This window comes from Cyphomyrmex costatus, unplaced genomic scaffold, assembly GCF_001594065.2.
Source record: "Cyphomyrmex costatus isolate MS0001 unplaced genomic scaffold, Ccosl1.0 scaffold70, whole genome shotgun sequence".
In the NCBI taxonomy this organism is placed as follows: Eukaryota; Metazoa; Arthropoda; class Insecta; order Hymenoptera; family Formicidae; genus Cyphomyrmex; species Cyphomyrmex costatus.
The window spans coordinates 1,505,629-1,520,622 of record NW_017280267.1 but is presented as its reverse complement, the minus strand read 5'-3'; the positions used below and the strand labels follow the sequence as shown (position 1 = coordinate 1,520,622).

The following is a 14,994-nucleotide window of genomic DNA, read 5'->3' as shown; positions in this document are numbered from 1 at the left end:
TCTCTCTCTCTCTCTCTCTCTCTAACCCCTCCCTCTTCCCCCCCCCTCTCTCTCTAATCTCTTTATACTCTTACTCCAACGCAAATATCCGCTCACGAGGGATGATCGATCTACCATATGAAATGTCGTCTGCATGTGCAGGTCGATATCATAATTCACACCCTTCATGTAATAATAGAATAATGAGTCAATTCTTTCCATGTGTTTCATACAAATCATCCCGTTTCATGTAAACATAATGCATCTTATTAGGAGTTTGAAGGAAACGTTCTGCGGTTTTTATTAACTCAAAATTATATATACAATATTTTCGTTAAAAAAAAAACGAAATTTAAATTTTAAAAAAGGGTTTTAAAGCTTGAAGTCTCTATTTTTGAAAGGTTACTGTATTTTTTGAGTTTATGTGAATTCGGTAATTTTTACATATAAAAAACTACAAGCTAAAAAAAATGAAAAATTTCTTTTTATTTTGTAGGTTTTTCACGTGCACAAAACAAATTTGTGAAAATTTTCGACTACCTATTACGAAAGATTGAAGCTTTCTCTATAAAATCGTTTTTTAAAAATGTTCCTACGATTTTTTGTTCTTGAGTTATATTTACAAGTTAAGTAAAAGAACATTTTAACTTTAATTGCTCATAACTTCGTTAAAAATTATCGTACGGCAATTTAAATATCAGATTCTTAAAGTTAAAACTTTGCTTTATCAAATGGTATAATCGTTAATTTTTTTAAATGTACAATATACAATTTTGAGCTAATAAAATAACGAAGAATTTTTTTCCAATCAATGTACATATACAGAACACAGAAAGCATCTTACAAGGGAAGTTTCACAATTGTCCGGATCCAATTTGATTCTCAATGTAATGTGTTGTTAAACATAAAATCAAAGAACTAATATCTAGAGATATCCACAATATATAATATTTTTAGATATATTTTCTCAAATATTTTTGTTAATATGTATTTCATTAGTGTATAACCTTTTTACAAATGTCACAATTGGTGGTTTTTGAATACGTAAAAGAGAAATAACAGTTTCCAAACAATAAAAATAATGTAAATTTTTAAAGAAATTATATACAAAAATACATACGTAGTTAAACAAAATATATTAATAATAATAACCTAGATATTATTCAATGGCTGAGTGAACAGATTCAAGTTCAGTGAGTGCTCGTTGTTGTCAATGTATTCTTCTAAAAATCTAATTAGATAATTTAAAAGAATACATTAATAATAGCGATCGCTCACTCAAACGTTGAGCCCACTGAATGCGCTCATTCATCAAAATTAATTTATTTCTATACAAGTGCAAAAATAATTTGTTTGGGATTGCATTTTTAATTTTATATAAAATATTTTATAAAAATATTTTAAAGATAAAAAATACTAATCCCATTCACATCGGCAAATCAAGTTTTGAGATAATATGATACAATCGATAATAATTGATGCACAATTCTATTACAAAAAATATGTACGAACCTGTTCTGTTGTTCGTCGACAGTGACGGACGGGAGGGTTGCTGGTCGTCGGCAAGGTGGTTGTTCGCCCTTTCGTGTTCACCGGCCCTCGAACCGCTCGAGAGCGGTCAGACGACCCTCCTTTGATCCTTTCACTAGTCCCGGAACGACCCCTACGCCCGTACTACGCATACCAGGGATTCTGCAACCATCAAAAAGCATCCCTGTCATTCCCTCAATGTACGTTGTGCATACCGCATCTTAATGCTAGATTTCGCGTACAAAATGTTTCAAGAACGCTGGATATTCCTTTCTTAGCTTTAGCTTATTCTAGTTTGCAATGAATTTATCCACATGTTAATATTCGTAAAATAATTAGTACACAATTAAAAATTTCTATTAAATTTAACATATTTTATTTACAATCGAACTATTCAGAATATCAATTTTTCATATTTATTATTTTTATCCAACTAGCACATTCCTTGCGCGCGCTACGCGCGCAATGGTCCATTATGCTCTTTTTAAATATTATGAATTATGTTTCTTTGAAACTTGTTTTGAAATCAACAACTCCTCTAATTCCTACTAATACAAAATTTCCCTGAAATTTGAAAACCTTTAGAATTTCATTATTGTTTTCGATCGCCACATTAATTCTACCATTTTGATAAACAATATTTAGCTTATTTTTTTATTGAACGTTTATGTCGAAAAATTCAACCCACAGTGTAGTTGTGCTGGTTCGCGTACAAGAGTAAAGTACATTAAAGCAATTAATTGACGGGATCATTTTGGTCTCAAAATGTTTCTAGAATTATTTGCTCTAAGAATATCCAGAATCCGATATTTTGCTCATCGTTTACGTCGAAGGATTCGATCCACAGTGTGGCTGTGCTGGGTCGCGAACAAGAGTAAAGTACATTAAAACAATCAATTGCCGGGATCATCTTGGTTTCAAAATGTTTCTAGAATTATTTGCTCTAAGAATATCCAGAATCCAATATTTTGCTCATCGTTTACGTCGAAGGATTCGATCCACAGTGTGGCTGTGCTGACTTAAACTAAAGTTGGCACGTCCATCCATTTTTCAAAGAAAAATAGCAGCAAGTGAAAAATCAAGTACATATTCTTAAAGGGCTTTTTTTTGCTAATTTAAATTCTACTTCAAAAACACTAAAACCAAAATCCCCCTTATATTCCATCCACCAGATTAACGAAAACAGATTTTAGAAGACTAAATCAAAACGCCATTTTGAACTTTCAATTTTTAAATACGAATTCGTAACGAACGCCCCCTAAATCACCAATAAACCTAATTTCACAAAAATTGAACAATCTTTATGATTTTCGTTACTTTTCCGTCCGCCATATTCCATCAACTATTTCGAACTTTCAATTTTTGAGAACGGATTCGTAACAAACACCTCCTAAATCACCAATATACCTAATTTCACCAAAATCGAACAATCTTTAGGATTTACGTTAATTTTACGTCCGCCATATTAGATCCACTATTTCGAATTTTCAATTTTTTAGTACAGATTCGAAATAATCGACCCCGAAAATCCTCAAATACGAAATCACATCAAAATCAGAGAATTCCTACAGCCTCAACGAAAAGAGGCTTCAAAAAAGCGTGACACGCCAATTTTAAGATATGATGATTATCCACTTTTGTGCTAATGTAAATTAAAATTAAAATACAAGATAAATATATTCAAATATCAAAAAATTCTAGGATAGGTTAACGATGAAATGAGAGAGAAAGAATGTTAAATGAAGAGAGAAAGAATGTTAAAAAATGTAGCTTTTAACGTAGTGACAAATAAGGATTGGATACATTTCTTTGGCTATCTGTTGACTAACTTTAAAAATAAAATTATATAATATAGTTTAAAAAATTACAACTGTAATCGTCACAAAAATGTAATAAAGTCAACGACTATTCTGGAAAGATATTTACATGCATAAACTTGCATATAATTTAACCTCGAAAAGTAAACATAACGTCACTTTGTTTTCGTTCGACGAAGATGCAGCTCTTGATTTACTGTCACGTGTTTTTCACATTATTTCATTCAGATATATATGTAGTTTTAATATTTTATACAAATTTTATGCAGATATTTGTGATTTTGGGTGACTTCTAGTGAGGCATCACAAATTTTCGGTATTTTACGAAAAAATCACCTTAAGATTGTCTTAAGAATAATTTTAAGGGTACGCTCCAATGAAGAAAGAGACAACGGAATTGAATATAGGTAATAACAGAAAAACAGAATAAAAACTAACCAATTAAATTGATTCCGTTCCGCTTTTCCGTACCCAAGTTCCTCTCGTATAGTAAAACTTTATTCTCGTACAGCCGTAGCAGGATATATTTAAATAATATGGGAATATATTTAAATGATAAAATACGCTTTGTGTGATAGTGCAAAGTCGAGAAATAATGTTCTTATAATCGAGGATGATATCGCTAATTCTGTTGTAAGATATTAAAGTCAAATTTCATATGGAATTATTTTCATTGGGACCTCTTCAAGAGGCATTTAAACGACGGTATAATGGAATTTTTCATACTTTTATTTAATCACATTTTGTCAAGCTACAGTTAGTTTTTACATTTGAATTACTATCAATAATATTGGTCAAAATTATGAAAAACCTTAACAAATTTTAAAATATGTATACATATACCGAGAGTGTGAAAAAAACGTTTCGATATCATAATAGGCTAAATATTTATGTGTAGGTGATTTAGTCGTCTGCAGCATGTTCCTTGATGCGTAAATCACAAGCTGCGATCATTAGCATACGCTTCTCTATTTCGCGATATGACAAGCGATAATTGCCTGAGACGATATGGATCGATCAGCGCGATAGCATATATTTATTGACTCCGAATTTTTGTCGTGATCTATCTCTCTGCGAGACTGTTCATTATAACGTGAAAATATAACGACTGTTGCTACGTGAGAACTTTTTCTTCATTAATTATAATTGGTCATCCCGATATTATTATTACTCCCCTTTTATTCTTAATTTTTCCTATTACCATATAGAAGTAGGATTGTCTGTTCATATCCGAGAGAGGATTCGCTACGTGCCCGAGAAGAATTCGCTCCGAATCTGGAGATTGACGCGTATGTCAGCAGTACTCGTTGAAAGTAGACAGAGCGGATTATTGTGCCGACTTTGAGATGGGGCCGTAATTATGATAATTACATTGTCGATCAATTTTGTTATAACGGACAATTTGAGCTGTATTGGGATTGCTATTTAAACTATATTATTGTCGTGTGAGAATGGAGCAAGAATCCCAGGACACCTTGAAGGCATTTCCCGTTGTGAATTTGAAAGAAATCGCCCGGCAGATTGATAAATTCACGGCGAGGACGAAAGCCAAATTGGTGCCACGAATATTGTCGAATCCGTCGGGGAGGACGTTTGGCGGAATGAGGTTGAACGCCTTACGAAAGATGGCTTGCCGTTGCCGAGCTTGCACATGTGCCGGTGCAACAGACGCATTCGAGTGAGGGGATGACGGAGGGGTTGCGGCTCCGAATCATCTTGTGATTCCATCGAAATTAATGATGAGAGAACTCGAGATGTTGAGACGTGAGAAGGCTCTTTTGGAGCGAGAATTGAATCTTGTCCGACGGGAGCTGAGCATGTCGCCCAGCGTTGAGAGTAATGTTAGTGATCGTGTTGTTGACTCGAGATTTAACATTCGAACTATTAGTGACTTACTGAATGAATTTCATGGCAATTGTAACAATTTTGATACGTGGAAGAAACGAGCTGAACTTTTGCGTAATCTATGACTTGATGAAAAATTTGACTAAAGTATTATTAGGTGCTTGAATTAATTCTCGCTATTGTGGGAGAGGTCAGTATTTGTGCTGTTTCAACATGGCTGAAAGTTACTGCTTATGTATATGAAAGTACTATCAATAGGCTTTATAATAATCAATATATAACATTTTATCGGAGCAAAGAACACAGTTTTTTATCGCATTAAAAATCGAGTTTCGTAACAAAAAAAGATCTTTTGTTCTGCATTTTGCAAAGTTGGCATCCCAAACTTTTATTTTTCGATTTTTTATATTAATTCGGCAGAACTATTTTCATTTCGAATAGAAATTTCATTTTTCGAAACATGAGATACCCCCCAACTTTACATAGGTCGAGACGTTCACAGAAGTGAAAATATAACGACATGAGAACTTTGTCTCCACTAATTATAATTGGCCATCCTGATATTATTACTATTTTCCATTATTTTTAATGTTTCCTACATATGTAAGCATTATTTGTGTAATATTATATTAATACTAAAACATCTAATAGATTACTAAAATATTTTATTATTAAATTATTACGAAGAACTTTTTATTCTTCCTGTTTTCCAGCAGGACACAATATAACGATTCCGAGCTTTCCAACTATGACAAACGTTAAAATGCTGTGTCATCGTTTTATTTAAAAAATATCAAGTTTTTACATTATATTATTATTTATTTTTCTAGGAATGATACTGTGATAAGAAATTTTAAATTACATTCGGATATATGGGTATGTTAAGTTAGCACCCCAACTATAGTACTCAGGAGTTCTGATTAGAGTTCCCACTTCCTTTTGACGAGACGAAGAGTTCTCTATAGTTAATAACAAGAGTTCCGCTCAATAAACATTTTTTTTACATTTTTTAAAAATGGGTTGCTAACATTTTATCGAATTTCGAGGTGGAATAGTTCTGAGCGGCTTAGTAGCTTCAATTTGCGATTGCCTAGAGTTCCTGATATGTAACAAAAATTTTCGAATAATAAAAAAAAATTAAAAATTTTTGAAAAATTAATTTTTAGATACAATAGTTCTGATGATAATTCCTGCTTCTTTTTGACGATACGAAGAGTTCTCTATGATTTTTAATGACATATGCGCTCAATAATCATTTTTTAATAATTTTTTAAAAATGGGGTGCTAACTTTTTAACGAAATTCAAGGTCGCATAGTTCTGATCAACTTAACAAAACATAGCTTTCATTTTTGTAGGTACTTAATTATTATTTGTTTATTTATATTTATTTATTTATTTACGTTGTCACTTGCTTAATGCAGATATTGTTCAAAATGTTGGTCTCTTGCTGCAATGTATGCATTGTATCTTATACGGACAGTTCGTATTGCTATCCAGTAAACTCTATAATGCACAAGAGCAAACTTTCCTTATACTAAACTGCGGCTCGACGGAAAAAAAAGGAAGGCAAGCAATATTAGTTTTTCAATTTTTTCTACTTATGGTAGTAAAACAGCATTAGCCAATCAGCGAATCCCTGACAAAGAAAATAGTACTAATAAAATTAGAGTGTCCTTGTTTAGGAATTGAGACACCCTCACTCCTCGTTGGCTCGCTCCAGTATATTATAGAGCTCATTGTCAGTGGTTGCAACCAAATATTGATCTGGTCAACAGTCAATGTAATCATCGATCCGACACTCTTCTGTTTGAATATCAGCGCATACTCTCGCACTGCCTCTGAAACATTATCGCTGAGGTCGTACATAAAAACAATAATATTCCGAAAATTACGTTTTGTCTTTTATGCGATTTTCTCTAAAACTCTCTAAAACAAAGCAAAAACATTGATACCTCTAAAGAACTTGTTTTCTTAATTCATTGATTCCGTACACGCTATCAAAGTTTGGTCATTCAAATTCGGGAGACACTGTATAAATTATTATAAAAAATTTGTATTGTAAATATTATTATATTTTTTATTTTTTAAAAATAACTTTTCTTTAAAATCTTATCTTTCCTCTAATAAGTTTCTCTTATTAAAATGATATTCTATCAATTTTATGTTCACAAAATAAATAATATAAAATAATTTTTGTAAATACATAATAAAAAAATACACGATAACGAAAGAAAAAATAATGTTAAAAATTGTAATAAAAAATTAACTTGTAATAAAAATATAACGTTTGATCAAAATTTTACTATATACAAAAACTATATACAAGAAATTTTACTACACATAAAAACTTATTCTAAAATTTTTACGCACACAGGAAGTTTGAATATAAAACATAATTTGTAAAAATATTACAAAATTATATAATAAAGAAATAAATGAAAGACATTTTAGTTATTCCTATGGAACGTTGAAATAAAACAAAACTTGCAAAATATTTTGTATTTAATACCACGTAATATTTAGTCTAATATTTAAACAATTTAATCCGAAATAACAAGAATAATCAGGCTAATGAGAGCTATTCAGCGGTTATTGGTGCGATCATATATAAGATATGTTAGATATATTCTCGAGAGTCTTCTTTAAATTATTTGTTAATCCGAAATATTTAACAAAACCATCTTTTTTTCTTTGAATTTTTCATTCTTATTTTTCAATTCTTGCCTATACATATAAATATCTCTCGCGGCCTTTGCCTGAGGAAACGTAAAGGGAGAAAAAGTGGAGGTTAAGAAGTAAATGACGTAACTTTTATCAGCGACCATCGCAACTTTGCAAACTGTGCAATTGAGAAGAGAGGCCGATGCCTACGACAACGATGAGAATGACAAGGACAACAAGAATGACACTTCTCGTCTTGACGACGACAAGGTGCCGGAGGTTCGAAGTCGTTTAAAGTTAGACGGGACTTTGACGGCCGCGTACTTCTTCTCTCAAATTGATCCATAGATGGTGTCGGATAGTAAAAAGGTGAAAAGCACTAAGTATCGAATTCGGAAAAAAGGAAAGAAAAAGTTCTAATTCTGTAAAAATAAATGTTCCGAAAATGTAACGTTTGACTAAAACAAATGTTTGTTCTACCATTTTTCCGACTTTCCAAAAAAATCTTCCAAATTTCTTAACTTTAACTTTTCTATATGAGTGAATGTAAAAAAAATTTTATTTTTGGTTCAAAGTACAAATCGAAGATGATACATAACAAATAAATATATAAATCTCGAAACCACCTTGCCGATTTTCATCACTCAGAAATGCTTACAAAAATTAACAAATGTAGGAAAAACTTAAATCTACGCGTTTATTTAAAATTAATAAATCACGATTTATTATAAAAAAAATACCATGTTTTGAATAAAACCGTTATATATCCTTTAGAGCCTATTTATTTCCTAAGGGCCTAAGGGCACAATTTCTCGATTCTGATGTCATTGTCCAATATGGCCGCAGTGTACGGAACCTCGAAAGTTCCAGAATTTTAAACGAAAATAGACTTCGCAACATGTTCGCAACATTACAGAAACAAAAGATAAAACGGACATCGAAAAATGACCAAAGAGTCCCCGTCACCTTTATTCTTCTTCTCGTTACATTTTCAAGATAAATGACAAACTTCCTTTCCTCAGTGAGGTTAGGTTAGGTTAGATGCGCCGACTATGAATCCGCGAATCAAACTTTTTAATGGAAAAGCCGGCTCGTCGGAATTATTTTTTGAGAAGAGAGACGTCCTAGGCTTTCCCATCCACTTTGCACCCTCCGGCCGACAAGAACGCAGGGTGATTTACATCGGGGGTGGCTGTCGCATCCCTCCCATTGCTCCTCTCTTCTATTCCCTACCCCAGCACTGGGAATATTACCGGTCATGCAGGATGTGGCCGTGAATCACCATGAAATATCTTCGGACAGCTCGGGGACTCTATAGTCTCAATGCCATTAGTGACGGGGAATTTCAGGTAAATTCAAAAAAAAGGGTAAAAAACCGGAATATCTTTAAAAAATTCTTCTTTTTTGCACATTTTGTTATTACATGATTTTGAATATGAATGCAAATAGTTTTCTATTTAACTTATTTAGAAATCACTTATATGTATTTTCACGAAACTTTTCCATAAATGTCACATTTTTATTTTAAAAGTGAGCTCCGCTTTTCTCCCAGCTATTTTCACAGAGAACTAAAATACCAAGTTTTCTTTATCATTTAACATTTTTCAATTTTAATATTAGGTCTACAACTTAATTCTCGGCCCTTTTTACCAAGTTTCGATGTAAAATTATAAAAGAACAAATATTAATCTAATGTTCAAAGTAATCCCCTTCTCTTTTCACACATTTTCGCCATCTTTCAGTCCATTTCGGAAAATATTGATTGAGTCGATGAATTCTATGATAAAAAAAATTGAAATTACCATTACGAAATTTTTGGAACCACTTTTTACATGTAATACTGTACGACGAAGAGATTTACTTAAAGTCAAGCATTCATTGCTTGAGTTTCCGTGATATTTTTCTTCAGCTAGAACGCGAAAAGGAAGCAGTGCTTCAAATGCTGATTTTCGGACAACATATATAGTTTTCACTACTATATTTGTTAAGGTTAGATTCGCAGCACCGCGGACCTATTATACCTTATTAGATATTCATCTATTATATCTATTATTATACAAAACGACTGTACAGTGAGAAAAAGATTCAAATTTGAATAGATGCTACAGTCGAACGTACACGGTTATATCTTAAAATTTACCCTGAAAATATGGTAATCGTGGGACAACATTATATTTCGAAGAATTTTTATGTAAATCTCTCACATTCATTAATAAAACTACAATAAGATATAAAATAAGTATGATTAATTTTACTGAAGTGCATGGTAAAAATCTTGAAATTTATTGTATTGTACCATAATTACTATATTTTCAGGGTAAATTTTAAGAAATCCTTCTCTCCGTGTAGGGACCGAGAATTAAAAACAGCTAAGTAGAATGCATTTTCATAAAAAATGTATTTTTGTGTTTTGTTTCTTTCATATGTGTTTTTATCTGTACAGGTTCATATAGTGCGTGCGTGTGTGTGTAGATACATATAATTCAAATAGAGTGAACAATCATATGATATAAGTATAGTCCAGTAAGAAATAAAGATATTCCTATTACATTATCTTAAGGTTTTATAGTAAAGTGTCAAAAATTTGGGGTACTTCACCCCAGGGCTCACCACCTAAAATCACAAATTCTGCATTATTTGGATAAAATATTTATGTGTAAACTATATGTGTATATTAATGAAATAGTATATAAAACATAAAATAGTAAATATATCAAGAGTTATATCACCAAACGAAAACAAGGTAAACAAGTAAACATTATGTTTATTTTTTGAGGTTAAACTTGTATGCAAGTTTATGCGTATAAATATATCTTTCCAGAATGGCAGTTGACCTATTACTTTTTTGTGATAATTAAAATCGTAGTTTTTTTTAACTATATAATCTCGTTTTTGAGGAAAATCTATGGTAAGATTTGTGTGTAATTTAGTAAAAGAAGCCTTATCTGTCATTAAGTTATACGTAAAAAGTTACATGTTTAACATTTTTTTTCTCTTATTTCATTGTTAACCTACCGTAGATTTTTGCACATGTCAATTTCGGTACTTCAATTTCATTATATACAAAAAAATTAGACATTTTTATGGTAACTCGATTTACTAAAAAAGCATCTTAAAAATTTAACAATAAACACTCTTATTTGGACCGTGAAAGCCTCCCGACCAAGGTAATATTCGCAATATAATTGAATTATTTACAGATTTTTAATATGTTATTCATAGACTTTAATATGTCATTCAACATAAATTATTAAGATCTAAGATGCAATAAGCATCAAAATTATTAGATCGTTAGTCAATTTAACTCGTGATAGTACTGCGGTAGTTTGCGTTGTAAGTCTAAAAAAAATTTCAGCGCGCATTTAGGGATCATCTACATACGTAGTGTATAAATTCACACGAAAAATTATATTAGAAACATTCAAGATTCAGCTTGACCGTAAATGACTTATTCTCATCGGTATTTAATTAAAAAATAATTAGCAGTCAAAAGTTGATGATCAACGTTAAGAAGATGATCATAAAGTTTATGCCTAGAAGTACTGAGACATTGCATGTCCCAGGAAAAATACTATTCCAAAGCTTAATAACAAAGCATCTGAATAATCGCTTGAACGATTTAGCTCAATATAAGGATAAGGCTGATATATTATTATGAGCTCTGGTATCGCACGAGATCATGTTGCTTTTACACTGCAAAAAAAATTACTAAATTTTAATAAACCCCGAGAGTTAGTCGGCCAAAAATACGTCATCCTGACTGTTCAAAACAATATGAATTGTTTTTCAGTATAAAAGTAAATCTCCTGCAAACAGGTCTGTGCATTTTAGACTTCAATATAGCAAAAATTACGATATTTACACCGAGAGTGAAGCCATTTAAGTCTAACAAGATATGAAATGATATGTTCGTCTATAGTCTGATATACAATATAAATCTGATGTAAATATTTAAAGCTCTTTGTAACCAAAGGTTTTGCTCACTCGCTAAGTCGGTAAGAGCTGTGCAACAGTAGCCAAGGAGAACAAAAATTAGCGTCACAATCAACCGCTTTCGAAGAGAAACAGATAGGAGATGTTTACACAGCTTGAGATAGAGTGATGAAAAATTTTTGAATATTGTTTCTTGTACATAACTTGCCCGTCCCAAGAAATACTATTCAAGATAGTGAGTTTCAGACAGTTAACTCTGAATTCCTGTATGGAATATATTGTGATCGACGACAATGGATGGAAGCTCGGCCAATATGTAGAAAGCGATTAATATATTTCACAATATCTATAATCGTCCTCGTGATCTTACTAGATTTAATTTTAAGATGCTTCTTTAGTAAATCGAGTTACCATAAAAGTGTCTAATTTTTTTATATAATGAAATTGAAGTACCAAAATCGACGTGTGCAAAAATTCTACGGTGAGTTAACAATAAAGAAATTACCCGAAGTCCAAATAGTTAACATTTGATCTTGTTAATCCTATGAATAGCATCGCTAAGATGTTCCATATGTAGATCATTCCCATACAGATTAATTATAATTGCAGTACTTCGTTAAAATCTAAAAGATAGAGAGGAAAAAATAAAAGACCCAGAACTGAACCCTGTGGACACTAGATTTAATATTCCTGACAGTGGATTTGACGTGTGTAATGAGGTCCCTGATTGCCTGTCTCCTATAAAAAAGGTATGTGGATAGCGAACGCAGTGAAAAGCATGAAAATTCCATATGTCTGAGTTTCTCATTTAATAAACGATGACGAATGAAGTCAAAGACCTTAGTAAAATAAAAAAATGCATACAGTGACCTTGCGATGAAATCTACACAGCTTATCAAACGTCGTGAAATCGTCAAGAAATCTTATTAATGTTGTTCAAATGGACGATCCTTTACAATATATGTCAATTACAATAATTTGGGTTTAATATACTGTGTCAAAAACGACGATTGTATTATTGTTATACTTTTGTAGAAACTCTATCAATCGCCAAGCAATGAATAACATTCCGATATTTAATACTTTTACAATGTGGACGTAAATTTTCATTCTGTTCTGCCCTAAATATGCTCTTCCTTAATTTTGCTTATTCGCATTTAAACGTAAAATGAAAAAGTGCAATTATAATAAATTTCGATGCAGAGTTGAAGCTCTATCAACCGACAGTTTAATTCAGCGAAGACAAGTAGAAGAGAGCGACAAGAGAGGAAGTAATAGATCGGGCATGGTACACACGCTCATATTATACATCTACTTATAGTGTGTGTGTGTGTGTGTGTATTTATATGCATTTATGGACCTATGCGAGTAAACGTGACTTACGTAATTCGTGCGTGTGTATCGAAGTGTGTATATCGATTTCACTGAGAAAAAGGGTCATCGCTATTTTATGGTACACAATACGAAATCAATTCTTTCGTATGCATCAGCCATTATTATACTTTCTTAAAGTTACTAGTGCGATACGCGATGGAGGAGTGTAAAGATAATTAAAATTTTGTCCTTCTAGAGAGAGATTCTACAACTTTTTGGAAAAAAGTCAGCATTTTATCAGTTATATTAAAATATTAATTACATCGTTCTAAGAAACAGAGCTAACTTCATAAAGATATAACAAATGCGTGCTCTGTTTTTCGAGGTTGTCGCGGAACTTTTCGTTACGGAACGCGGATTTCGGCCATTTCAGCCGAACTAACGAAAAATTTCTCTGGCACAGAGCGGATTACCCAGAATTTATGCTCCCCTCGCCCCTCATACCAGGCACCGACGATTAATTTTGGACCTCGGCTTTTCAGAAACGCATTTCAGGTGCGCCTCTCTAATGGCGTCACAAATCACCACCATAATAATCTCGATGCTAAAAGAAATGCGATCATCGCTACTTGCGTTCTCTTCCTCATCCCCTTTTTTCTCGTTATAAATCCAACACTGCCGTCGAAGACGAATCGTTTCCATCAGTTATTGATTTTCAACTTAAATATTATGTATAAAGAGCGTATCAGAAGAAACAACTCAAATTATGATATCACATGCTTTTGTCAAATCGGATTTAATTTTGTTTAAGAAATTTCGAAAAAAAAAAAAAAACAATTGCTTATCCCAGTCGTTAAACATTTCAACTTTAAATATAATTTTAAGACAAAAAATTTAATACCAAAATATCAAGGTTATGATAGTTCTCAAATCTCGACATTTCCGTATTAGACTCTTCGTCTTAAAATGTTACAAAAAAATCTATCTTTAAAATATTAATCGTCAGTAATGAGACACCCTGTATTGTTCCATCGAACAAATGCCAGATCATAATTCTGAACATTCAAGAGATTTGAGCCGTCGATTGGGCACCTAGGATAATGCTAATTGCCATCAGTACTGTAACTTTCAAGCATTAAAATTCGAAAAGTACTTAAAGAAAAGCTCTCGAGATATATATATATATATATAAGCTACAAGAATATGCAATAAAAAATAGATTTTATTTTAAAAAATTTAAGTAACCTTTCTCTAATCTTGATAAAACCAACCAAGGTCAAATCAACAATACCGTCTTATGTTCCCCTAGAAGTCACAGCAACTTTTGTTTGAAACATTTTTCTCTAAAATACACTGTTTAAGAAATATTTAAAGTGGTTAATTAAAATGGAACACCCTGTATATATACTTGATACACATTATACATATCTTATACATATCTAACCTATTACATATATATCTTACAATATCTTTTAATATCTTCGGTTAATTCTGGAATTAAATGTATCCTAAATTCTTACAATTAGTATTCACCTGCTTCATTTCCGTTCTACCTAGCTTGATCTTCGCGTCATAAATGTTTCCTGTGAATAACAATTATTGTTAATGATATCGTTACTCGTGATAAAACACATAAATTTGTTTCTAATAACAAATTTATATGCTCCCCGTGAACGTCGCGCACTATATTACTGATTCATTGATTATTAACAATTAACAAAATAAACATCGAGTGACAAACAAATATTAATGAGTCCGATGGGAATTATACGATAATTAGTTTTTGATAAGAGATCGTTATTTTGGGAAAAATATTATTCACAAAAGCTCTTACAATGAATCCTAATTTATTCTGTTAATGTTTAACTAGGATTTTCCTCTCCTTTATTGTGAATTAACTATTTTCTTCCTTCT

The 14,994-nt window shown here is 31.8% G+C and overlaps 1 protein-coding gene across 1 annotated transcript in view; it reads right to left on the bottom strand.

Moving 5' to 3' along the window:
• Positions 1 to 1,547, bottom strand: part of rho-5 (rhomboid-5) — a 91,142-nt gene extending 89,595 nt beyond the window's left edge. Inside the window, exon 1 of the mRNA XM_018548048.1 lies at positions 1,492 to 1,547. The gene's annotated coding sequence lies outside the window, so the exon portion shown is untranslated. The remainder of the gene's footprint in view (positions 1 to 1,491) is intronic.
• Between the last annotated feature and the right edge of the window lie 13,447 nt (positions 1,548 to 14,994).